Genomic DNA, 26989 nt, shown 5'->3' with positions numbered 1-26989 from the left:
AGAATTCCTCTCCATGGGTCTCTAACATCCTTAGAACTTCCATAGTTGTTAGGGGTGGCAGATTATTTTGCCATCTTGCCACCATATGCCTTGATGTGGTGATCTTTTGGATCTGTCAATGGAACAAAGTCTGCTGTTGCTGAATTCCATGCATTAACCAGGGCACATCCAGAAGAACTGTGAATTGAAAACATTGTGTGAAGTAAATCTGCATCTGGAGCATAGGAAAACATGTCTTTAATTATGTAATATCAGCTGGTGAGAAAGGAATATGAATTACCTGGCAATACTGAGTTGCTTCCCAATGTAATCAGCTTTGCTGATTATCCACATAGGAAAGGCATGGTTTTCCTGGGAATGAGACAAGATAAATGTAAATCACATGGCACTTCGGCTTGCTTTCCTGCGTTGACATTCATCAGCTTAAAGCCTAGTTTATTTGCCATTTTCTAAATGATTAGAATATCTACTCTCCATACTGCTGTCTTCATATGGAGGTAGAATATTTTATCCTAGTTCTCAAATATTTCCAGATTAATTATCTTTATCAAATCTGCATTTCAAGTGTATTAGTCTATTCTCAAACTGCTGATGAAGACATATACAAGACTGGGTAATTTATAAAGAAAAAGAGGTTTAATGGACACAGTTCCATGGGGCTGGGGAGGCCTCACAATCATGGTTGAAGGTGAAAGGCATGTCTTACATGGTGGCAGGCTAGAGAAAATGAGAACCAAGTGAAAGGGTTTTCCCTTATAAAACCATCAGATTTCGTGAGACTTATTCACTTGGATGAGAACAGTATAGAGGAAACCGCCCCCATGATTCAATTATCTTCCCCCTGCCCTGGCCCCTCCCAGAACAAGTGGGAATTATGGGAGCTACAATTCAACATTAGCTTCAGGTGGGGGGCACAGCCAAACCATCTCACCGAGCTATAGGTTGTGCAGGTGTTAGAGAACTCTTGGAGGTGGAATCTGGGATAGCTCTAGAGGTACCCATAATTATCTCCTCAAACAAAGTAGGTGATTTGTTAATCACTAAAGAAGTTGTGATTCCTCATCCATTTTTTCAAGGAAGTTCACAAACAAAGGCAACAACCTATACAAACATCATCACGTCCCTCTTTTCAGGACTCAGTCTGAGTGAGAGAAGGAAAATGGTAAGGGAAGTAGAGGGATCTATTGAAGACAGATGAGAAAGAAGACAAGAATTCTGTGAAAGGGGAAGGGTGTTTAATGGTGGCATTTTCTTTTTCATTTATCTCAGTATTTTTTGGTAATTCAAATTATTTTTATAATGATATCCATCTCATAAATGGCAGTAATTCATTTGCTTGGGATAAGCTTCTGCAAATACATTCATTCATCCAAATCAAAATAAGTATTCTTTAGCCACTGTAAGAGTGGATTCTCATATACACAGTTCAAATATGACATAAAATATTAGCTCTTTAAGACAAAGACCTGGAGGCGACATTCATAGCTTCCCAGATTTTCCAACCACATGGTGATCCCAATGGGATATTAGAGCCCATATTTTCCATGCTTATTCAATAGTAATATTTGGATTTTGAGAAGTTTGTCAGATTCATATTCCCAAAAATGGAGAGCACTTGGAGGATCTTTTACCTGGTTGTTTTGTGAACATAAATTTTCAGCTGCTCCATTTAATTTTGCAACTCCTAGACACACTGTCCTTGTCACCAGGCATATGGAAATATAACTGAAAACAAAATCTCCTGTGAACTCAGAAAATCTCCTTACCAAGTTAGAAAAGAAAGTGAATAATGAAACCAGGATGTGATGAGCATCACAGACAATCTGCTTGAGCACCACAGACAATCTGCTAGGAAACTGAAAAGACAGAAATAAATCATTCCCTTTTATACAGCCAAGCAGACATAACCCATTACATGTTCTCAAGATAAATAATATTCAGCCCTTAAGAAAGAAGACTTGACAGCATAATTAGTCATGTATAGCTCATCTTAGATTCACTTTTTCTTGGTATTTCTTTGGTTGTTCAGGCTCTTTTTTGGTTCTATCTAAATTTCAGGATTGTTTTCCTAATTCTGTGAAAAATTATGTTAGTAATTTGATAGGAATTGCATTGAATCATTAGATTGCTTTGGAAAGTATGGCCATTTAAGTGATACTGATTTTTCTAATCCATGAGCATGGGATGTTTTTCCATTTGTTTGTGTCTTCTGTGATTTCTTCCATCAGTGTTTTGTAGTTCTTCTATTAAAGATCTTTTACTTTCTTTGCTAAACGTATTCCTAGATATTATGCATGTGTGTTGGCTTTTGTAAGTGGGATTGAGTTCTTGACTTTGTTATCAGCTTAAGTGTTATTGGTGTATAGAAATGCTACTGATTTCTGCATGTTGATTTTGTATCCTGAAACTGTACTAAAGTCATAGATCAAGATAAAAAGTATTTTGGGGGAGTCTTTAGGTCTTTCTAGGAATAAGATTGCATTATCAGTGAAGATAAATAATTATATTTTCTCTTTTCCAAATTGAATGCTTTTTATTTATTTATCTTGTCTGAGTGCTTTGGGGGGACTTCCAGTACTATGTTGAACAGGAATGGTTAAAGTGGGCATTTTTGTCTTGTTCCAGTTTTTAAGAGAAATGTTTTCAACTTTTCCCAGTTCAATATGATATTGGCTAAGGGTTTGCCATGTATGGTTTTTATTATTTTGAGGTATGTTCCTTTGATACCTAGATTGTTGAGCATTATTTATCATAAATGAATCTTGGATTTTATCAAATGCTATTTCTGCATATATTGAGATTATCATATGATTTTGTTCTAAAATTTGTTGTGTGGTTGGCCACATTTATTTCTTTTTGCGTATTGAACTATCCTTGCATAAATCTACTTTAATATTCTTGTTTGCAGGTTTCAGTATCTGAGTCATCTTAGGTTTTGTATCCATTTCTTTCAAGTTTTAATGATTTCTTAAATGTGCCGGCTTTTTATTCACTCTCAGGGACTTTAGGAATGTTGTTTTGCTTGTTTATTTTGTTGTTTTCTAGAGTTCACAGTCATTATTCACAGGAAAATTGATTTTGTAAGAGCCCACCCTTGCTTATCTGTTTCAGAAGCAGCCAGGATTTGCTCTTATTATTTCAATGTTAGTAAACATTTTGTGTATTTTCTATTTTCTCAACCAGATAAAAAAACAGAAATGTCTTAATATATATACCTGGGTCTCACACAGAACATGTTCATAAGTTAGTTGTGAATATTTGTCAAAATAACTAAATAAATACGAGAAATTCAGAAGCAATTTAATTTCCTATAACAAGTAGAAATCCTCAGGTCACCCATTTTTCAGATTCTCCTTATTTACTTATCCACTTATTCATTCAACAAGTAGGCACTGATAACTTGAGTCATCTGTTTCCTTATTAGGTTCTAAAAATTCATTTGGGGTGGCCACTACCTATAAGACCAACTCAGTTTGAAATTTTCACAAAAAAACCCCATAAATGTTGATTTAATGATTATTTTCTCAGTGGGTGTTTAATGTATTTCTCCAAACACAGCCACATTAATCAGATGAGTACAAGCTGCATTGTTCACACCGCTTTCCTCCTACATAAAAGATTGATTTGAGAAGTATGGAAACATTAATTTTAAATATTATTTACTATGAAATAGCTTAAACATGTAGAAAAAATATAGAAAATAATAAACAGCCACGTACCCAAGCCATCTTTTAAAAGTTGTTAATATATTTTACATTTGTTTCTCGCTTTTCTTAACCAAATACATTGCACAAAACTTTCTTTCCTAACATATACTAGTTTGAGGCAAAATAAAATGAGAATCCACAGCCTTCAACTCTTACCTCCTTTTTTTTTTTGTCCTTGGCTCTCTCCTTAAGCATTAAGACTATTGTGCACATGTACGTGTCTGTGGATAATTGATCACTCAGATCCTATCTCTGCCGAACGTTTTACAATGGACACCATTTGGCTACTCCCTGAGCCTAGGGTGCACAAAATCAGAAATGTGCCTTTATTTCATAAAAACTGGCCTGGGCAAGTGGCCCACATAGAGCATGGTAGGTTAAGAAATTTTAGAGTTACAGAATGTGGTCTAGAAAGAACAGCTGGAAAAGGGCTCTAGTGGTTCATGTTCTTTCTCTCTGCAGAATATTTGTCCTCTGGCGATGGATGCTGACAAAAGAGGGTCTGAAAGAGTTCTCTAACATGCCGGAATCAGGACAGGGGCTCTTATGTCCCAGGTGTAAAGTTGGTTCTGAATGTAAACTTCAAGCCCGCAACATTATGGACTCTGTTCTAGTACCATTTTGCTCTCTGCTGCAGATTTAGCCACTCTCCTAAATGTGTTTATAATTTGCTAGACATTATTTTAGTACTCTATAGATATGCATTACAAAATGATATAATGTTTAGTTTTCTATTTTCAGGTTTACATATTGATTAATTGTACTAAGTAAATTATAGCACTCATATTGAAATGTACTTTTCTTCACTCAAAATTTTTATTTTCTTTTTGAGTGTAAATGTGTAGATACATATACTTTTACTTCTTTCATTTAAACTTCAGTATAGTCCACCATACAATGCATATATGGCAATTTAAATATATCCCTTAGCCCAGTGAGTTTAGGTTCTTTCCAAATTTTAATATTAGATATAACGCTATAATGAACTTTCTTTCCACATTTCCTTGTGCACATGTGCTAAGTTGTATACACTGAAGTGGAATTGATACGACTAAATTGTGCTTTAAAGTTGTAGAAATTTATACCTGAAGTATAAATGTTCCCATTGTTCCATGTACTCACCAACAGTCGATATTATGAGTTTTCTAAATGTTGCCAATTCTGGTAATCTGCATTTCTCTGATTACTTGAGAGATTCCAAATATTTTCCAATTCCTGTGACCATTCAGAATTTCTCATCTGTAAATTAGTAAAAATTTTTGCCTCCTTTTCTGTTTTGATTTGGTTTTTCTTGATATGAGATCTTTATAAACACATAATATTAACCATTCATTAGTCATACGTATTATAAATGTGTTTTTTTTTTTTTTTTTTTTTTTTGAGACGGAGTCTCACTCTGCCGCCCAGGCTGGAGCCGGATCTCAGTTCACTGCAAGCTCCGCCTCCCGGGTTTTACGCCATTCTCCTGCCTCAGCCTCCGTGGTATCTGGGACTACAGGCGCCCGCCACCTCGCCCGGCTAGTTTTTTGTATTTTTTAGTAGAGACGGGGTTTCACCGTGTTAGCCAGGATGGTCTCGATCTCCTGACCTCGTGATCCGCTCGCCTCGGCCTCCCAAAGTGCTGAGATTACAGGCTTGAGCCACCGTGCCCGGCTATAAATATGATTTTACCAATGCATGTCTTGATTTCAATTTTTCTTTCTTATTAATAATTTTGATTTACACTGACTTTCAAGTTCACCTTTTATTTTTAATTGTAACATAGGAATTTTGCTTAACAAATCCCTTTCTTATTTTTCCAAGTGTTTGAAAGTTTTGATTTTCAGATTTAAGTTTCTTATTAGATAAAATACCAGGTAAGGATAGATAACTCAGATAATGGTTTTACTTCTAAATATGATGTAAGAAAGGATTTTAATTATTTTTAACTTTGTTAACTAATTGCCCATTACCAATTTTCAAATAATTAATTTATTTCATATTTATTTGTAAAACAGCTACTGTCAGATATCAAGTTTATATTTTACAGATTCAGTAGATTTGGCCTCTTGTCTACTCTGTGGCAAGACCACAGTGGCTTAATTACAATAATTTAAAAGTAGACTTGATACATGTTCATCTTTTCAACATTTAAAATAGGTTAACCCTTCTCAAAAGTACTCTTTAGGTTGTACTCTCCACTGTGCATGTTTTCAATCTATTAAAAAAAACTCCTGATGTTTAAAAATAATTATGATAAGAAGTTTTATTGGACTTGTGTAAAATTTTTAGACTTCTTTTGGAAATTGTGTAGTGTTATGAAATAAGTGTTCAAATCTCTGAACGTGTCATATTAGCCATTGAATAGGTCCTTTTTACATCTTTAATAAAGTGTGTATATTTTCAACATTAATAACTTCCAAGTACTCTTAGATTTAATCATAGATAACACATTTATTAACACTTTGAAATGGAGTTTTTTTAATTCCAGTTCTCATTATTTTTCCTCATATGGAGGGATTATTTTATTTGTTGCTCATACTGCAATTTTCTTGATCTCTCTTCAGTTCATATAGCATGTAGAGTCTCTTGGATTGTAAATGGAGATAAGTATGTTGTCTGTAAAGTACGAAGTGTGCTAGTTTGCTACGAGTGCTGTAATAAAGTACCTAAGACTGGGTAGCTTCAATAACAGCAACACATTTTCTCACAGTTTTATAGGGTAGAAGTAAATAGCAAGGTCTCAGCAAAATTCATTTCTTTCTAGGCCTCTCTCTTTGGCTCTTAGATGGCTATCTTCGTCCTGTGTTTCTACTCCACGGTCTTTGTGCTGTACGCGACTATGTCTTAATTTCCTCTTCATAGAATAACACCATTTATATTGGATTAGGGTGCATCCTAATAACTTCATTTTAGTTTAGTTACTTATTTAAAGATAATTTCTTCAAATAGAGTCATATTTTGAGGAGTTAGGTATCAAATTTTAGTGGAACACAATTCAGCCCATAATAGAAAGAACTAGAAAAAGCTAGTTCTTTCTCCTAGCTTTTTTTGTCGTGGTATACTAGTATATTATTTGAAGATTAGAAGCATACGACAGAATACACTATAGTTATTTCAAGCAAATAAATATTTCTTAAGGATTGTAGATATTAATAGAAGACATTAGAAGACAAGACAAAAACATTAGAATGACATTTCAGAAAGCACTTCTAAAATAATTCTTCTAGATGTAAGTTGTCTTTGAACAGTTAGAAGTGATGAAATCAGGATACTGCCCCTCCAACTGGTGACTTCTTCAGAATTTTCCTTCTTAGCACAATTCTTGTAATGATTATTCATATTTAGCTTTCTATAAGGATTTTTATAAAACTCCCTATAAATATCCTGATTCAGCAGAAACATGTGGAATCTTAACTGTAAGGGAGACTGAGAAATAATGAATTTAACTGTTCAGCTTAGCATGATAGGAAAGCTGTTATTCAATGCTACAGAATTTCTGTACAATAGTGCACACACACTTATGTACACATACATATACTCTTGTATGTACATAATTTTATTTAAAAAATCCTGTTACTTAATGTTGTGTGCTTTGTATACAGCACAAAGTTGAAAGGTTGTATTTCTTTTATCATGGGTAAGTAATCTATTTACATTTTTGTTGTTTATATACCTGACTTATTTCTAACAAATTATTTTGTTCTGCTTACATTTTTGAAAAACTTCGATTATGTTCATTTTTTCCTTAATTTATCTCTTAATCTTTTCTTATTTTCTTCCTTTCCACCTGCTGATGTATTTAATTAATTTATTTAGAGTTTACTTTTGCAATGCTTACTAAGCGTATTTTTAAGAATACTTTTACATATATTTATATAAAATAGCCTTTTAAGAGCTAATTTGATTAAATATTTTTATCCTTTATCTGATATGACATAGAATTTAGCCTATTGTGATCACTAGTTGAATTCATGAACACAAACACACATAGATACTCCTTATTGTTTTTGTCAAGGGTTTTATACTTCGTCTTCTTTAAATATAAATAACAATGTTAACAATTTTTATTGATATGGAGTATACAAGCAGAATATTTCACGTAAGTTATCTGACTTACAACAAACAACAGAATGGTGCTACCAACATTCAGAACAAGAAACACATCCTTCCCAGCTTCTTTCTATATTTTTATTTTTTTTAATTAGATGAAGTCTCGCTTTGTCGCCCTTGCTGGAGTGCAATGGCACAATCTCCACTCACTGCAACCTCCGTTTCCTGGGTTCAAGCGATTCTCCTGACTCAGCCTCCTGAGTAGCTGGGATTACAGGTGCATGCCACCACACCTGGCTAATATTTTACATTTTTTTGGTAGAGATGGGTTTTCACCATGTTGGCCAGGCTGCTCTCGAACTCCTGCCATCAAGTGATCCTCCCGCCTTAGCCTCCCAAAGTTCTGGGATTAGAGGCATGGGCCACCATGCCCAGCCCTTTCCAGCTTCTTTATATAACTGCTGTGGAATACACTTTCCATTGAAAATCTAAATACATAGCCACTAATAAAATATACTTAGCTTTTTATTTGTTTCTGATGTATAAACCATATCAACTTTTAAAATTGCATACAAGTAGACATTTTCTTTATTTTTTCTTTCATTATTTTATTTAACTATTATGAAGTTGATGGATTTTTAAAAATCTCCAGAATTGTATTGTGCTTAGAATAGAAAGAATGATGAAAACATGTCCTTTATCTGTAATTCTGTGAGGCTATATTAACAAAAGCATGCTTTACTTTTCAGTTTTTAAAGAGATATTATATTTCATTACATTTTTATATCACTCTAACACTTTCCTGATACGTTTTGTATGATTTCCTTTATAAATTTTAATGACGTTGTTTCTACTAATAGCATTTTCTTTTACACATTAAAATTCTTCCTTCTTCTGTAGCACTTTCTTCTATTCTTATGTGTCATTTTTACATACCAAGTAGTTGCTAACAATTATGATTATATTTTTAAAAAGTCAAACCTCATTTTGAATGCTCATCTGTCTTAATCTTCTCATGAATCATAGATTCATATAAAGGGATGCAGTATAACTGTGGCGGACATGCTAATTTTGTCTTTAATATCCATTCCTCTTCCTCATTATTAGGAGATCCACGATCTTTTAGGTGTCACACTCTGCCCTGGTGCAAGGCAATTACATTATCATTATTTGTCAAGCCAACCATAGCAGTCTTTTTCTCCTCTTTTGGGTACTCAATTTCTCACACTCCTTGCCATCAGAGGTGTCCTAAGACCCAGTTCTAATCAATTACTCCCAAGGGAAAGTGTGTTGAGGCTTTGAGTTAACTTTTTGCTTTCCTAATGAAAGAAAGAAACACGGCTGATTCTACCTCGCTTTTTTTCATTCTTCTTGTATTGCCCAGAGCAGCAGCAGCCAACTTGTAACAATAAAGTAACAGTCTTAAACATGGAAAAAAATCCCTCCTAAGGATGGGTACCCAGTGGCATAATGAAGTTGATGCATCAATTTTTAAATTATTGTATAATAAAAGACTGTATATTTGAGAATTAAATTGCTGTATCAGCTAAGCCACTGTTAGTAGGAAAACCTATTTAACATGACACAATGTTTCTAACAATTTAAAACAGTTGGGGGAAACTGTGTGTGTAAACACACACACATATATAGTTCTAGATATATAGAATACCATATATATAGGTATGTGCATATATACAGAATAGATAGAAACAAAGGTTAACTGAATCTCGAAGAACTATTGTGAATCAAATAAAAGTGAGAAAATAAATTGAATTTGATTATATCCTGTATGAAAAATATTACTATATTAGTTGTGCATAAATTTTTAAAGATTAAAATTTACTTGGTTTATTTGTCATTTTCATTTTATTGACTGTAGTGATGATTTCTTAAGTCAAAAGGTTTCAAATTGTAGACCTTGAACAATTTATATTGTATATAAATTATACCTCAATAAAGTTATTAAAATATACTCAAAGAAGGAATTGTGTTGTATATGGCTTTAGGTTATGTTCCGAGAAAGAAAATGGGAATGTATTTTGTATTTCTTTCTTTTCTTTTTCTTTTTCTTTTTTTTTTTTTTTTTTTTTTTTGAGACAGAGTCTCGCTCTGTCGCCCAGGCTGGAGTGGAGCGGCGCAATCTCGGCTCACTGCAAGCTCCGCCTCCCGTGTTCATGCCACTCTCCTGCCTCAGCTTCTCAAGTAGTTGGGACTACAGGCGCCCGCCACCGCGCCCGGCTAATTTTTTGTATTTTTAGTACAGACGGGGTTTCACTGTGTTAGCCAGGATGGTCTCGATCTCCTGACCTTTTGATCCACTCGCCTTGGACTCCGAAAGTGCTGGGATTACAGGCGTCAGCCACCGAGCCCGGCTATTTTGTATTTCTTAATAAAAAAGCCTTTTATGTAAAATTGAAAGATTTTAGTTAATAATAATAGTCAGAATGTCACTAATAATAAAGGCAACTAGCATTTATTAAATGACCATGTGGCAAGTCTATAATTACATTACCTCTAATCTTCTTATCACAATTACGAGGAAACTTATTATCACCTCCAATTGAGAGATGAGAAAAGAAATTCCGAGAAAACACGTAGGCTGTTGAAACCACCTCGATAATTAGTTAGATCGGCTGTGCTTTCAGCACAGGTCATCAAATCCCAAACCTGTCCCCTTTCCAATCTGCTACTTTGCCCCCAGCATAGCTACTCTCCAGTGTATTTATTTTAAAATCTGAGTACTAGTTTCATCATCTGTAAACGTGAATAATGTAAGGTATTCTGTGTACTACATAGGCTTATTGTGAAGATTAAATTTTATATGTGGATGTATGTTGTAAACTTCAAAGTGCTATAAAATTGTAGTTTTCATAATCAAAACTGTCATATTCAAGTCAATGATATTTATTTCTTTTTAGAAATGTACCATGAGTAATTTCACAGCTAATTCCAACTAAATGTCTTCTCCAGCTTTTACATGTCATCTAACCAATTATATTCTCACTGATTCAGCAACGTATTCAAAGAGACAGAGAAGGATTGACATGATGTTGATGAAGTTTAAATTTCAGAGTCCCTGTTGCAGGGGTCCTCAGAGTGCTGAGAGTCCTTGGGAGTCCATGTTCTAGCTGGGAGGAGACATGAAGGGGCCTTTCTCTGTAAGCGTTTGTGGCAAAGAGATCTCAAAAGAAAGGGAAACGGTTAACAGAATCATTTTGAAATAAATACTTATCTTTGCATCTAATTTTGTATTCATTATCTTGTCCTCTTTTTCTTAAAGAGGACCCTCCACATTGTATGAGCTTCCAATCCACTAATCATGAGTCTGTCCTGATACAAAGGAAGGCAAGTAAAAGTACTCCTTAGGTTATACTCTCCACTGTGAAGGTTTTCAATCTATGAAAAAACTCCTGATCTTTAAAACTAAAAACTAAAGATTAGGGAAGAGGTAGTAAAAATAAACTAAATGTACATTTTTAAGAATGTTGATTTCATTATGTATTTTCCAATACCAAAATATAAAATTAAAAAAATCTGGATATGCATATATATATATATATATATATACACACACACATACACACATATAACTGGATATGCAAAAAATCTGGATATGCATATATGTGTGTATATATATATATATATACACACACATATAATGAGTGTATATTCAATTACAAATATATTTTTTGCCCATATTAACCTCTCTCAAGCTTTATCAAATACTTATATTTAATCAGAATATTAGTAAGAGTTATAAAGAAATAAAATATATTATTTCTGGTTACAGGTGCAGACTATCACAGGAATAGGAAGTAAATTGAGTCATCAGTATTCACAACATTTTAACTCAGGTTTAGAATTAGTACTTGGGAACACTGTGAGAAGGTCTACCAGGAAGAAGAAGTTAACTAAGATATGTCAACCTAAGATCTTGCTTTCAAAACTTGATGTTGGTTTTAAGATAAAATAGGATCATGTAAGACATGTTGTGCTATCTATCGTATTATGATTTTATGAATAATGAGTGTATCTCACATATTAGAGTGTTCATAAGTATTCATGAAATTTTGTAGTATATCAAGATACAAGTGTTGAGTAATTGAAGCATTTGACTCCTACTAACAGAAATAATAAACATTTAGGCTTATAACTAAAATTAATAATTATTTACTGTGAGAAATATTATTTATAGAAAAATAATACACAAATTTTTCTCCTGGTACAATAAATCTGTGAATTTCCGTACGAAACATTGTTTAGTGATCTTGGAATAAGCATAAAGTGAAATTATGACTTTCGAGGAAGAGTTCATTATGACCTCACTGAGAATTTCCTTTAGTAATGGTTTCATTTATTTATTTTACAGGTATTTATTTTGATCACGTGACTTAAAATATTCTGAGGAATACGAGCAAGAAGAAAAAAAATAAAATAAAACAAAACATGGAACTGGCATTATAAAAAAGCTACGTCCCTCAGAGGAGACTTTATTCATAATGGCAAGATTCCTTCATTCTCTAATGAAAATACCAGATAAAGACAGCAAATTCTTAATCTCTAGTGTTCATATAGATGTTACATTTACTTTGGACATTTCTTCAACTGTAATACCATTTGTTAGGCTACATTATTCTGTAGTTTAGGTCATTCTGTGTAATCTGATTCCTGCCTGAATTATAGAACTCCATATTTTGCAAATTTTTCACTCTCTCTCTAGGGCAAGGAAGTTTCATTTTTATTGCATTTACCCAAATTTGTAATTACCTTTTGATTATTGTATTTATTTCTTTTTTGTATTCCCAATTAAGTAATAAACTTCATTTTAGTCAGCATCTAGTAGCTTGGCATCTAATAGTCTTTCTATACATATTCAGTAAATGAATGAATAAAGACAAAAATATATACATAGTATATAATTTTTTATATTCTTTTTCTATCAATCTTATGTGGGAAATTGTTTTTTAAAATAACTTCTTGATGAAAAGCAATACTTAGCAAATATCATTTTATATGTTACTTGCCAGAAGTACTTTTATTTTTAAATTTTCTAATTTATCATGAGCACTTTACAATGTATTGGCTATCTACTCTTCTTTTCTTTCTTTCTTTCTCTCTCTTTTTTTTTTTTTTTTTTTGAGATGGATTCTCGCCCTGCCACCCAGGCTGGAGTACAATAGCTCACTTTTGGCTCACTGCAACCTTCGCCTTCTGGGTTAAACAATTCTCCTGCCTCAGCCTCCCAAGTAGCTAGCATTACAGGCGCATGCCACCACGCCTGGCTAATTTTGTATTTTTAGTGGAAATGAAGTTTCACCATGTTTGCCAGGCTGGTCTCGAACTCCTAACGTCGTGATCAGCCTGGCTTAGCCTCCCAAAGTGCTGGGATTACAGGCATGAGTCACTGCACCCGGCCAGCTATTTACTTTTCTTTAGGCAGAAAAGTATCATGAATAATGATATATATTCCTTACATATATGAAAACTTTCATATTGTCCAGAGGAGCTGAAATAAGATTAAATAATACACACTTCAATGTAATCTTTAGTGTTGTTCAAAGAATTTTCAATTCTAAGTCATTTTCTCTTTACATTTAACTTAATTTTAGATTCAGTAGGTACATGTACAGGTTTATTACATGGCTGTATTGTATAATGGTGGAGTTTAAGCTTGTACTATATTCATTACCCAAAGAGTGAACATAGTACTCAACAGGCAATTTTTCTTCACAGCCTTCACTCTTTGGAGCCCCCAGTGTCTACTGTCTCCATCTCTATGTTCATGTGTATCCATTGTTTAGTTCCCACTTGTAAGTGAGAGCATGCAGTGTTTGATTTTCTTTTTCTGAGTTATTTTTCTTAGGACAGTGGCCTCCAGCTTCATCCATGTTGCTGTAAAGGACATGGTTTCATTCTTGTTTATGCAGTCATGAACAAAAATGAAATCGTGTGCTTTGCAGCAACGTGGTTTATATACACCAAATTTGCTTTACTCAGTTAACCCTTGATGGACACTTATGTTGATTCCATGACTTTGCTATCATTTTCTTTGTATTTCCTTTTTTTCACCCTGGTTCCACATGAAATCTGAGTTAAATATGTTTTGTCATTTAAGTTTAGTTTGCCAAGTAAGAGATAAATGTGTGCTTTTCCCTTAGGGTTAGAAAAAATAAAACATACAAAACAGAAAATAATAAAATCAAGGTATTTTTAATTTTTGTATGGCTGGTTATCTCAAGAAAAATTGACAAAAAAAAACTGTCGGGCATTTTAGTATTATTATTTACACATATATTGAAAACTGTAAGGTGATTTGGGCTTATTATTGCACTGTAAGTTGATTAAGCTTTCAAATTCTCCATAAGGTAATGACTCAGATAATATTTCAAGTACAGGGGTCATGACTTTAAGAGCAGCCACCCGTGAAGGATTACGAGTTTTAAAATTATTTGGACATATGGTAAAGAATGTTGGAGACTCCTTAGTATTTCCAAATACAGTTCTTCAGTCAATATTCAAAAAGTAATTAAATTAAATTAAATTAAATCAAATTAGGCCATGCACTAAGCAGCTATAAATGTTGGAGTGGGTGACTAAAAACAATAAATAATCATACAAGATGGAGGTTTCAATCGTGGAATGTATTCAAATTGTGAGGAATCACTTAGATGAAGACCACCATGAAGTTAGGGCATAATTTGGTTATTTCTCAAATAGTTTTATAGACCAACTTTTATTATGTGTAATAGTATTTGGAAAAAGATAGTGAGGGATCCATGGTCCACTAGGCTTTGCTGTACAGATGGCCCTTCATATTTGTGAGATCCACATCCACAATTAAACCAATTGAAGATTAAAAATATTAATAATATTTGGGAGGCCGAGACGGGCGGATCACGAGGTCAGGAGATCGAGACCATCCTGGCGAACACTGTGAAACCCCGTCTCTACTAAAAAAAAATACAAAAAACTAGCCGGGCGAGGTGGCGGGCGTCTGTAGTCCCAGCTACTCGGGAGGCTGAGGCAGGAGAATGGCGTGAATCCGGGAGGCAGAGCTTGCAGTGAGCTGAGATCCGGCCACTGCACTCCAGCCCCGGCGACAGAGCAAGACTCCGTCTCAAAAAAAAAAAAAAAAATTAATAAAAATACAGCAATAAAATAATACAAACTGTAAAACATAGTATAGCAAATATTTACACAGCATTTACATTACATTAGATATTATAAGTAATCTAGAAATGATTTAAAGTATAAAAGAATATATTACCCTGTTCTCACATTGCTATAAAGATACCTGAGACTGAGTAATTTACAAAGAAAAGAAGCTTAATTGGTTAATGGTTCTGTGGGCTGTACAGGGAGCATGGTGCTGGGGAGGCTTCAGGGAGTTTTACTCATGGCAGAAGGCAAATTGGGAGAAAGTGTCTTACATGGCAGGAGCAGGACCAAGAGAGAGAAGGGGGAGGAGCTACAGACTTCTAAAACAATGAGATCTCGTGACAACTCACTCACTCACCATCATGAGAACAAGGAGAACAGCATCCAGGGGATGGTGCTAAACATTCATGAGAACCTAGCCCATAATCCAGTCATCTCCCACCAGACCCCACCTCCGACATGGAGGATTATAATTCAACATGAGATTTGGGTAGGGACACATATCCAAACCATATTAGGGAGGATTAGCGTGTGTTATATGCAAATTCTACATCATTTTGTGTAAGGAACTTGCCCATATCCAGATTTTGGTGCCTGTGGTGATTCTGTAATCAATCCTTCATATATGCTATAAGACAACTGTACTCTATATAATCTAATAGTTTGAGAAGTGTAAAAACTATATAACCTTTTATAAGGAGGTGGGGACTTTAGAGAAGCCCTTCCAGCATTCAGCGGCGTTTTTGTCTTACTTGTGTTAATGCAAGTATGATAATTACAGGTCAATCATTAAAATTTCTATTAAAATTATAAAAATATATGCCTAACTTATTTAAGAAGATATTTGAGTTTATTTAACCCCCAAATTAAGTAATTCATACATAAATTTTACAAAAATAATATTTCAAGACAAGCACAGAATGATGGCTAAATTGGAACATAATTTGATTTGTAGGCTTTTCAATAGATACCTCCTATTTATGTGTTGGATTATGTCTAGATGAGACAGTCACTCAATGGGGTAGGTAGTCACTCCCACTAAATTTGTATGTCCTAGTCCCTGGAAACAGCAAACGTGATATCTTAAATAGATGAGAAAATAAATTTTGTAAATGTGAGGAAGTTAAAGATCTTGAGATGAAGTGATTATCCTGGATTATCCAAGTGAGTCCAGTCTTGAAAGATGGAAGAGGGAACAGAAAAGTCAGACAACAAACTGTCATGATGAAGCAGAGTGTGGAGGCAGAGATATTAGATGATGCTGCACTGCTGTCTTTGAAGATGGAGAATAAGGTCATGAGCTAAGGAATACAGTTGGCCTCTACGAGGCAGAAAGGCCCAGGTAATGAGTTATCCCCCAGAGCCTAGGGGAGGAAGACATACTTAATGACTCGTTTTAGTCTTCTCACCTCAGGAACTGTAAAATTTCAATTTGTTTTAAGACATTAAGTTTCTGGTAATTTTTTAAAGCAACAATAGGAAAGCGATATACTGGATAATTTTCCTGGGACAATATAAAATAAAACATTATTTGAAGAGTTTAAATTATATTCATGGGCAAAGTGATATGTTTTACATAATGGCATCACTGAATTTAAGGCAACATTTTTCTTTGCATCATTGATTTTAAATTTGTGAGATTTTGTTTGTTTAAATCAATGATAGGGATTAAACCTTTTCCATGTTTTCCATTTAGATGACTTATACAATTTTGTCTTTCCTACTTTCCTTTTTCTTCCTGTCTGACACATCAATTCTGTCACTGGAACTGCAGCAGCCACTTTGAGACATGGTAAAAACGTGAGCATGGGTGAGTCATGCTATAAATATTGGAAGAGGAAGACGGAGGTAGCACGGGATGCTAATAATACTTTTAGGTTACTGGATAGCCCCGGGCCACCTATCTCTGAAGTTCAGTTACTGTAAAAAACAGAAATAAAAATGTAAGTAAACTGCCATACTTATTAAATTCCTCTTTTTTTCCTTATCAGGCAAATTCACACCTATCATAGCAATTATAAAATCTATCATACATCGTTCTACTTTTTGATGCTAGTTTTCATGCTAAATTATAAATTATATGCTAAAATTCCATGTTTGATTTTTCTTAAGTTTAAAAAAAAAATACTGTCTCCTACAGCCTAACTCCCTGTCTGGAGTAGAAACTCCACATTAGTGCTATTATTTGAGTAAATCATTAAACTTCTCTACATTTAAATTATCCTTAACAGAAATGATAGTTTAATAAAATATAGTTCATAGATTGCTAAAACTAAATAAGATATGTGTATGAACTTTGAAAGAAGTAGAAAGTACCATAATAAAGAGGACATTAAGGATAAAATAAAGCAGATATATTGAGTAACTGCTACCAGTAAGGGCAAGATGCTTTGGTCTTATCATCTAGTTCAAATTTGTGTAACTTTTACAACACTATATTACAGGTTATTTTATTATTACTTACAAATGAAAAAATCAAGAAGAATAAATAGCTTCCCTGAGACTAAACATCTAGTATGAAACTAGAGTATTGGATTTGAACCTCACATTGCATCTAATGTTTATACACATTCTATGGTATCACATTACATACAACCAGTACACATTACTACATACTCTTTAGTATATAATTCTCAATTTTAAATTAAATTAAATGATAAATTAGTTAAAAGAAAAATTCAATTTGCATTTGCTTTTAGTAGTATTTACATTTCTTATTCATTTCGTGTTATAAAAATGTACCCTATATATTTAAATAAATTCTTGATCTTTAGATGATGATTGTTATCTAAAAGATGGTTTCAAGGCTTTCCTTAAATAATTACTTATTCTCTAAGTAATTGTCTTATATTTAGAAAGTCTATGGAAATCCATGTGATTTTAAAATATGACTATGCTGAAAGGTTAATGTGAATTCAAAAATATCATCTTGATTACTCTCTGCCTGCAGACTCATTTGATAGAGGCATAATTCAAATGAGAAATTTGTTTCCTCCATTTGTCATATCAGTAGCCACTTTGGCTAATCTTAGTGTGGGTGTAGCCAGCAAATGGCACCTCCCAAATTGCCCAGATACTCCTATTAAAGTCATTGAAAGTTATAATGTGTATCTCTACTCACCATTTTGACAGTTTGGAAACAGGAGATAATGTATCATAAATAACCTACCAGAAAATGTGTACTAAAGAAAAAGAATATAATAGAACTACAATTTATTCTGTTTCTTTACTTATCAGCTTTCTGCATGTGGTTGGTTTAAAACCTTGTAAAAGAGTCAGAATATTATTTATAATTTTTCTTACCAGAAATGAAAGCCTTTTGAGCCCTGGCAGGTTAAAATATCAAATATGTTAAAACAGTTTTGCTATTTGACCGATTTTTTTTAAAATAAAATACAATGTGACAGAATATTCTGACTCAAGAAGGTGAACATTTTCAGGAAGATAAAAGCTGACATTGATAACAAAATGTATATATTAGTGGCTTGTAATGTAAAATTTTGTCCCATGCATAATTTTGATATTTCTCTAGTTATGAGGAAATATATTGAGTTTCTGGATTTGACATATGTTCAAGGTGAAAAATATTCTCTTTATTCTAATGTTTTGGGCCCAGTAAAAGGGAAAGAAATCAAGTTTTTTGCTATAGTCAGTATGTAGATAACAGCAAATTTAGCAAAATGAACAACTTTGACTACTCAGTCTGAGTGTATGCATTGCATTTTATTAAAATAAAAGGATTATTTTTGTGTATATGTGGAAGATAAAAGGTTTGTAGTAACTCTCATATTGATTGCAGTTGAATTTTTTTAAAAAAACGTAAATTCATAAATCACATGCAATCGCCATAATTTCTCGCTTTCTTATATATGTCTTGAAACTGTCGCAAACAATAAACAATCTGATTACCTTATTTTCACTCAAATCTATTATTATCATTAATTATTATTTAGTTTCTTGTAAAATAGATGATAATAAAGATAACAAAAGGCACACTGAAGAGGAAAACTATACCATCTTTTGCCATAGGATCATCAGTTATTAAGTAATTACATAAATTATTTGGTCGAAATGTTCCCTGTAGCATACATTTATTTTTTAAAATACAATTTCCAGGACAGATATCTATAGGGCCTTATGTAGCTTATGCACATACATATATACATTTGAAATCATCAGACTTGTGAACACAGAAGATAAAATTATTTTAACAGTGTCTTTAGAATAGAAACCAACTTATCTAAATTAAGGCTAGGATTAAAACAAACTTAATTTAAATATCTCATTTTCAAAATGAGATCAGTGAAAAAACAAGACATAAAGAAATGCTTATGGCCTCACTTGCTATGTCACAAAACACATAAATAATAATGAAAAAAAAAAAGGACAGAAACCTTGTACTATGTAATAGCCATATGCTGTCTTGGAGTGCAGGTATTTCATGATACAGCTTCTATAACCCCTACAGCACTGAGAGGAGAGGTAATTCCTTAACTCATATCCAAATAAGAATTCTCAATATACATGGTCATCATAACAGTACAAAATAAGAGACTTCCAAAAGAGCTTTAGAACCATGTCCTCAGGAGTTTTCTCCTACTCCATGGGTTTACTTTAGCTGGTATTGCAAGACAGACTAGATGTCCTGTAACCAAGTGGACATTGTTGAAAATAATAGATGTTGAAAATAGTAAAGTAGATATTCAGTTAATATTTGTTGATAATGGACAATGTCAAAAAGAAACAAACAAACCCAAGGTGGAAGGACTTATTCTACTAATATCAAGACCTTTTATAAAGCCATGCTATGTATGTACTACACTGCCGTACTGATGCAGGCAACAAAGTATTCAATGTAACAGGCATTGCACACAGGAACAGATCGACATATACTTGGATATATAACAGAGGTAGTATTCAGAAAAATGGAGAAAGGTTAGACATTTTAATAAATCATACTGGGGGGAATTACAAAATGAAAATAAGTCCCTGTTCCAGTCCATAAAAATAGATCACTTTCATGTAAATTGGTTACCTTATAGTAACAGGCAAAACATAGAATGTTTAAAAGATATCATAGTATATTTTCTTTATGAATCCATGGTGGAGAAAGAGTTCTTAAATATAAATTTTAAAGAAAAATATAAACAGAGCATTAAAATTAAGAATTCAACTAACCACAAGATACTAAAAAGAGAATAAAAATGTAATATTGAGTTATAACCTGCAGAGTGGCAGTAAATGAGCTACAGCTTGTGAGAAGATATTTTCAGCACTCATATAACCAATTGCACTAGTTCATTCTCACGTTGCTATAAGGAAATACCCAAGACTGGGTAATTAATAAAGAAAAGAGGTTTAACTGACTTGCAGCTCGCATGGCTGGGAAGGCCTCAGGAAACTTCCAATCATGGCAGAAGGCACCTCTTCACAAAGTAGCAGGAGAGAGAATGAGTGCAAGCAGGGGAAATGGCAGACACTAATAAAACCATCAGATTGTGAGAACTCACTCACTGTCACAAGAACAGCATGGGACAAGCTGCCCCCATAATCCAATTACCTTTATCTGGTCCCACCCTTGACATGTGGGGATTGTGGGAATTAACAACTGAATGTGAGATTTGGGTGGGGACACAGAGCGAAACCATATCACTAAGAAATGACAGACAAATATAGAAAAAAGAATACATAAATCAATTAAAAATAGACTCTACATAAATAAGCAAATGACTTGAAAAGTTACTACAAAAAGAGTAAATTGCAATTGCTAATGATAATATTAGAATAATATCATTATATCCCAGAAATTTAAAAGAAAAATAATAATGTAACCACAGGAGATACATTATAGATTTTCAAAAATAAAAATATTTGACAATGCCAAATGAGTTTTTAGACCAACCACATTCCTTATCTTCTGTCATATATTGGCACAATTTCTTGGAATACAATGTAATATTATCTAGGTAAGTTGAAGAAATCCAAACCTATGGCAACAATTCTGCTCTTAAGTGAACATCTTAAAGAAACTCAAGTATTTATTCAGTAAGGTATGTATGCATACTATCATTTCTATAATGCACCCAAACTTGGAAATATATAATGTTTATACACATTAAAATTGATTTTTAAAATGTGGTATCCTCTTCTAATGGGATGCTATTTAGCAATGAAGAAAGAACAAATCCTAGCTACTATCAATAATTACGAAAATTCTCAAATAATATTAAGGAAAATGTGAGACAAAAAATGAACACACACTTTAAAGTTAATGTTCTTGGATGTGTCTACAGTTGGTGCAACTATCATTGAGAGCAAGAAAATGATTATCATGAATGAAAGGAGAGTGATTACTTCCAGAGAGAGGTGCACCTTTATTCTACCCTCTTCAATACAATTCTCTTCAAGTCTTTTTTTCCTCTTTCTATTCCTTACTTCACCTTTACTACAACTTCTAAGTAAATCATCTCTAAGCTTTTATCCGAATTACTGAACAACATTTTCACTCACTCCAGATTTGCCCACCTATAATTCTGTCAATAGACAGTAGCTGGAGTGATCTTTTAAAAATTTTAAATTCCATAGCTGGGTACAGTGGTTTGGGCCTGTAATCCCAGCTATTCAGGAGGCTGAGGCTGGAAGATCACTTAAGCCTAGGAGTTTGAGACCAGCCTGGGCAACATAGATCCTTTCTCAAAACAAAACAAAACAAAACACTGTAAATTCTGTAATATACTATTCTAAGCTTAAAGGTATTCAGTGATTTAAATTTATAAAATTTGTAATAATTATCCCGTTTTTAAAACTAAACATCATTATGCTTCTTCCTATATTTTTAATAACAAGCATATTTCTACTTAAAATTTTTTCATTAGCTGTGTCTATTAATGAAATTCACTTTGTTTTGATCTTCAAATGGAAAACTGCTTTTTAACATTTACATCTGAATATAAATGTTTTCTCTTCCCTGAAAATCTAAGCTTAGGTAATCAAAGTCCATCTGTATTAAATTATCTTATTTTGATTTTTTTAGATAATTTTTTGTCACTTTCCTATTTCTACTTTCGCCTTTTGTGTATTAGTTTATTGTCTTTTATAGCCCATATTAACTAAAAGGATAGCATGCTGTTTATCTTATTCATTGTTGTTTGAGGATTACTAGAACAGTGGCAGTTAGAAAGTAGATGTTCAACTAATATTCGCTGATGAGATTTGAATGAAATGCCAAAAACCTAAATTTTCCACATGGAAAAAAATAAGTCAAATAAAATACAAATGAATTGCATAGGGGAACTTATACAACACATGTGATAAGATTTCACAGTTCTTAATATAAAATGCTTCAAAATCCACCAAAATAAACAGCTTATGAGGGGAAAAATACTAAAAGCAGATGTAGGTAATTAATATCATATTGAAAAATTCAAACTGTACTATAAATTAATAATACTTAAAATAAAACTAATATATTGTCCCATAAAGGATCTTTTGAGGTTGTTGTAATAACATATTCAAAAACTGTCAGCGTGGAAGTAAATATTACAACCTCCCTAAACAAATAAATTATATATTAAAAGTTTCTACACGTATACAATTTTTATCAGGCAAGTATATTTCATAATTCATATGTGAATATATTTAGCAAAAAGAATACAATGTATATACAAGCATGTTCAGTTCTGTTTTAGCTATAAAACACAGAGACATACTCACATTGGAAATAGTGCCAAGGTAATATACAGGGCACTAGTTATATAAGTATGTGTTACAACTGCAAATGGTAGAATCATATAACAGCTTAGGGAAAAAATGCTTGTTTTGTTTTCCTTATAATGGGAGGAAAAACCCAGATATTTCCTGACACAAAAGAAAAATCATTATGTTCAAATTTTAAGCAATTAAATACTCATTAAGTTTTAGCCTCATTGCCTTCTTTCAATTATTATACTTTCCAAGAATGTTCCCATAGAAATTAACTCTTAATATTAAGAATCCATTTATCCAGTCTTCAAAGTGAATCACGTCTCACTTTCATCCATTAATCCTCAAGATCAAAGCTCAGGACCACTTTTTCATTCAAGTTCTATGTTCACCCTGTTTCGATATTCAGTAGCCTTTAAACTAATTTATATCATTTGTCATTAACAAAACAACCTTATATACAATAATAAAAACATTGAGATATGGGAAAACATTAACTTGTTTTATACACACACACACGCACACACACACACCCACCCCTAAGATATTTAAAAAATAAAAAATCATTAAAATCATTAAAAGATTTTAATCATTAAAAGAAATGATTCTAACCTTATCTCTGCGTTATTGCAATTTATGAGTGGTTATGATTTTTCTTTATTTGTACTTAATCCTTCCTTTCCATTACATAAACATCAATTGGTCAGTATTTAAGAACTAATAGCTACTAAGCCTTCGTTTTTGAGATGTATGACTCTTATTGATCAAACATTATGAAGTCAAGAGTGTTTCATTAGCTTTTATTACCAGATATGACTTGAAAAAAGGTACCATAACTTAAATGATTATGTCTCATTCATGCTTGTCTTTTGCTCCCATTTTTAGCAGTTATACCATTTCACCTTCATAGGAAAGTTTATTCATGCCAGCAAACACTTCATTTTCACATGTTTTTCTCAGAGGCAGAAACTGAAATACCAACTTGTAAACTAAAATAATTATTGTACTGTCACTAGCAGTACAATAATTTAATCTTTTAGTACTATTACCTCTGTATCACCAGACATTGAAACTCTAAATGGATGAAAAGCAAATATTTTCAAGTGGATAAACAAGCATAATAGTGAGGCATCACGTTGACAATTCTCTAAAGAAGATATACAAATGGACAACAATCATGTGAAAATATGCTCAACATCACTAATGATCGGGGAAGTGCATATCGAAACCACAATACGATGCCATCTTCTGCAAGAATGGCCATAATCAAAAGATCAAAAATCAGTAGATGTTGGTGTGGATGCAGCGATCAAGGAACACTTCTTTCTACACTGCTGGTTGGAGTGTAAGCTAGTACGGCCACTATGGAAAACTGAGTGGAGATTCCTTAAAGAAGTAAAAGTGGAGCTACTATTTGATCCAGCAATCCCACTACTGGGTATCTACCCAGAGGAAGTCATTATTCGAAAAAGATACTTGCATACACAAGTTTATAGCAGTACAATTTGCAATTGCAAAATCGTGGAACTAACCCAAAAGGCCACCAATAGATGAGTGGATAAAGAAAATGTGATATATATATATACACACATATATATCACATATATATATCATATATGTATATATATGATGGAATACTACTCAGCCACAAAGATGAATGAAATTTGCAATGACCTGGGTGAGACTGGAGACTATTATTCTAACTGAAGTAACTCAAGAACGGAAAACCAAACATTGTGTGTTCTCACTGATATGCAGGAGCTAAGCTAGGAGGACACTAAGGCATAAAAATGACACAACGGACTTTGGAGACTTAGGGGGAGACTGGGAGGAGCGCAAGGGATAAAAGACAACATATATGGTGCAGCATATACTACTTGGGTGATGGGTGCACCAGGATCTCACAAATCACCACTAAAGAACTTATTCATGTAACCAAATATCACCTGTATCCCAAAAACTTATGGAAAAATTAAATAAATAAATAAATAATAAAAAAGAGATCCATCTGGAAAAGTGTCTGTGTTTAGAGCCACCAACCTAATATATTTACAATAGTTTACCCACTAATTTCTAAGATGTAGTCATTTTCTGTATGGTCCAAACTGGAGCATTCATTGTAGCTGTGATAAGAATAATGTTTCGTGGATCTTTTTAAATTATTTTATGCTGTCATTAATTTCTGAGATAAACCCAGATATACATTATTATTTTCATTCTTGAATTTTGAATAAGACTAATGTCATTAGGTCATTTATTTTCCCCTTTTGATTGTAACAGATCTTAACCCATGGGTTAGGGAGCTAATATGGGGATTACACTAGCCTGGTTACAACTAAAGACCAAGTATCCGAAGAATTAATTATGGGATTAGTGCAGGGAGCCAACAAGCCTTCAGTAAGGCTTGGTTTTGTTGTATTTTGATTCTTTTTCCTTTCATCTTCTGTTTTTCATAAAATTCCTCTATGAGGTGCACGACAATAATTCTTCTTCCCCTGAAATTAGTATCTCAAAATTGGTATTTAGTAACCTCATCTACACTGATACAGCTCCCTTCTTCTTTTTTTTTTTTTTTTTTTTTTTTAAAGACAGAGTCTCGTTCTGTCGCCCAGACTGGAGTGCAAATGTGCCATCTCTGATCACTGCATCCTCCACCTCCCCGGCTCAAGCGATTATTCTGCTTCACCCTCCCCATTTCCCATCTTTAATGTTGTATTATGATAATGAATGGAAGAAGGTACCTTTGGAAGATTAGGGAAAAAAAGTATAGCTTTTTATACTATTTTGCTATTTCTTTATGTATACACATGGTATTTTTTATTTAAAGAGGTCTAAATCAATACACGGTGAGTTAACTGAAAAAAAAGAAGTTATGAAAGATTAAAAATTTGTTTTTCCCATCAGTCATCTGGTAAGTCAATCATATTACTACATTCTGATTATACTATAAGTCCTAAAGATTTTTATTATGACTATTCCCAGTGTGCCTTTGAAGTTAAATTATATAAAAACTAAAAATTTTAAAGCACTTTCTATTTGTGGGATTAATTTTATAGCTATTAGTTTATATATGACTGTGGTTTTTCCTGAATCTCACAGATTTTTGTATTAAGTTCTTGATTATTGTTGATTTATAAATAGTTTAAAACCATAGTTTGTTGATTCTATTATACAATGTTAATTTAAATATTTTAAGATAAAAGTTTATGGTTAGCTTAATTTCATTTTGGCAATTGACTCTAATAGAACATATTTATTTGTTCTTTGTAGTTAAGGTTTTTGAGAGTATAAAAATCTAACATTTAAATCTGTTTGTAAGTATCAATAGATAGATGTAACTTTTTTCTTGTTTGTTTCTTTAAAAATTCTCAAGATTTTTATATTAATTTACAGGGCTTAGTGTGCTCTGAATTTTTAGTGTGTGCCAGCTTCAAATTGATCTTGGAATTTTTGCTCTGAACTGAATGATCTTTGGTTGAGATAGGATTTTAGGTTCAAATTAGTTACTACTTAGAAAATGGCAAGTATTCTTTTCTTCAATGTTTATGTAACGTATCTGACAGGAATTTTAATATATTTTCAATTTTCTTTAAAGTTTGCCAGTTTTTCTTTTATCGTCTTTTTGTTTACTTTTGTTGTCTTTTTTTTTTTCCCCTGGGGAATTTAGTACTTTTTTTCTTGATGTTTTTAAATTCTGTTACTATATATTGAGTTTTGTAATACACTTGGATTTGCACTACCCTGCCATTTGAATCTGAATGCAGCCTTTCTTCATCTCTGGGAAAATTATTTATATTACATCACTATTTTCCTTCTTCTAAATTTTCTTGTTTCTGCTGATGGGAATTCAATTAAATGTGTTAGGCAACCTCTGTACTCCATCCACATTACCTCTTAACTTGTTACTCACATATTCCACAACTTTGTTATTTTGTGCCATAATCTATCTAAAATATAATAACCCTCCACAACTGAATCAAGACATTTACTCTTCACATTTGACTAATGGGGCACATGTAAATTTTATTTATTTATTTTTGAGACAAAGTCTTGCTCTGTCACTGAGGCTGGAATGCAGTGGCGTGATCTCTGCTCACTGCAAATTCTGCCTCCCGTGTTCACGCGATTCTCCTGCCTCAGCCTCCAGGGTAGCTGGGATTACAGGACCGCACCACCACGCCTGTCTAATTTTTGTATTTTTAGTAGAAACGGGGTTTCACCATGTTGACCAGGCTGGCCTTGAACTCCTGGCTTCAAATAATCCATCTGCCTCGGCCTCCCAAAGTGTTGGGAATACAGGCGTGAGCCACTGTACCAGCCTAAATGTAAATATGTATTTAACCTATATTGAAACTTAAAAATAAGTTTACATATAAATTTTACAAAAAAAT

The sequence above is a fragment of the Trachypithecus francoisi genome, unplaced genomic scaffold (assembly GCF_009764315.1).
Source record: "Trachypithecus francoisi isolate TF-2019V2 unplaced genomic scaffold, Tfra_2.0 Lachesis_group18, whole genome shotgun sequence".
Classification (NCBI taxonomy): Eukaryota; Metazoa; Chordata; class Mammalia; order Primates; family Cercopithecidae; genus Trachypithecus; species Trachypithecus francoisi.
Note: the sequence above shows the minus strand (reverse complement) of the source record.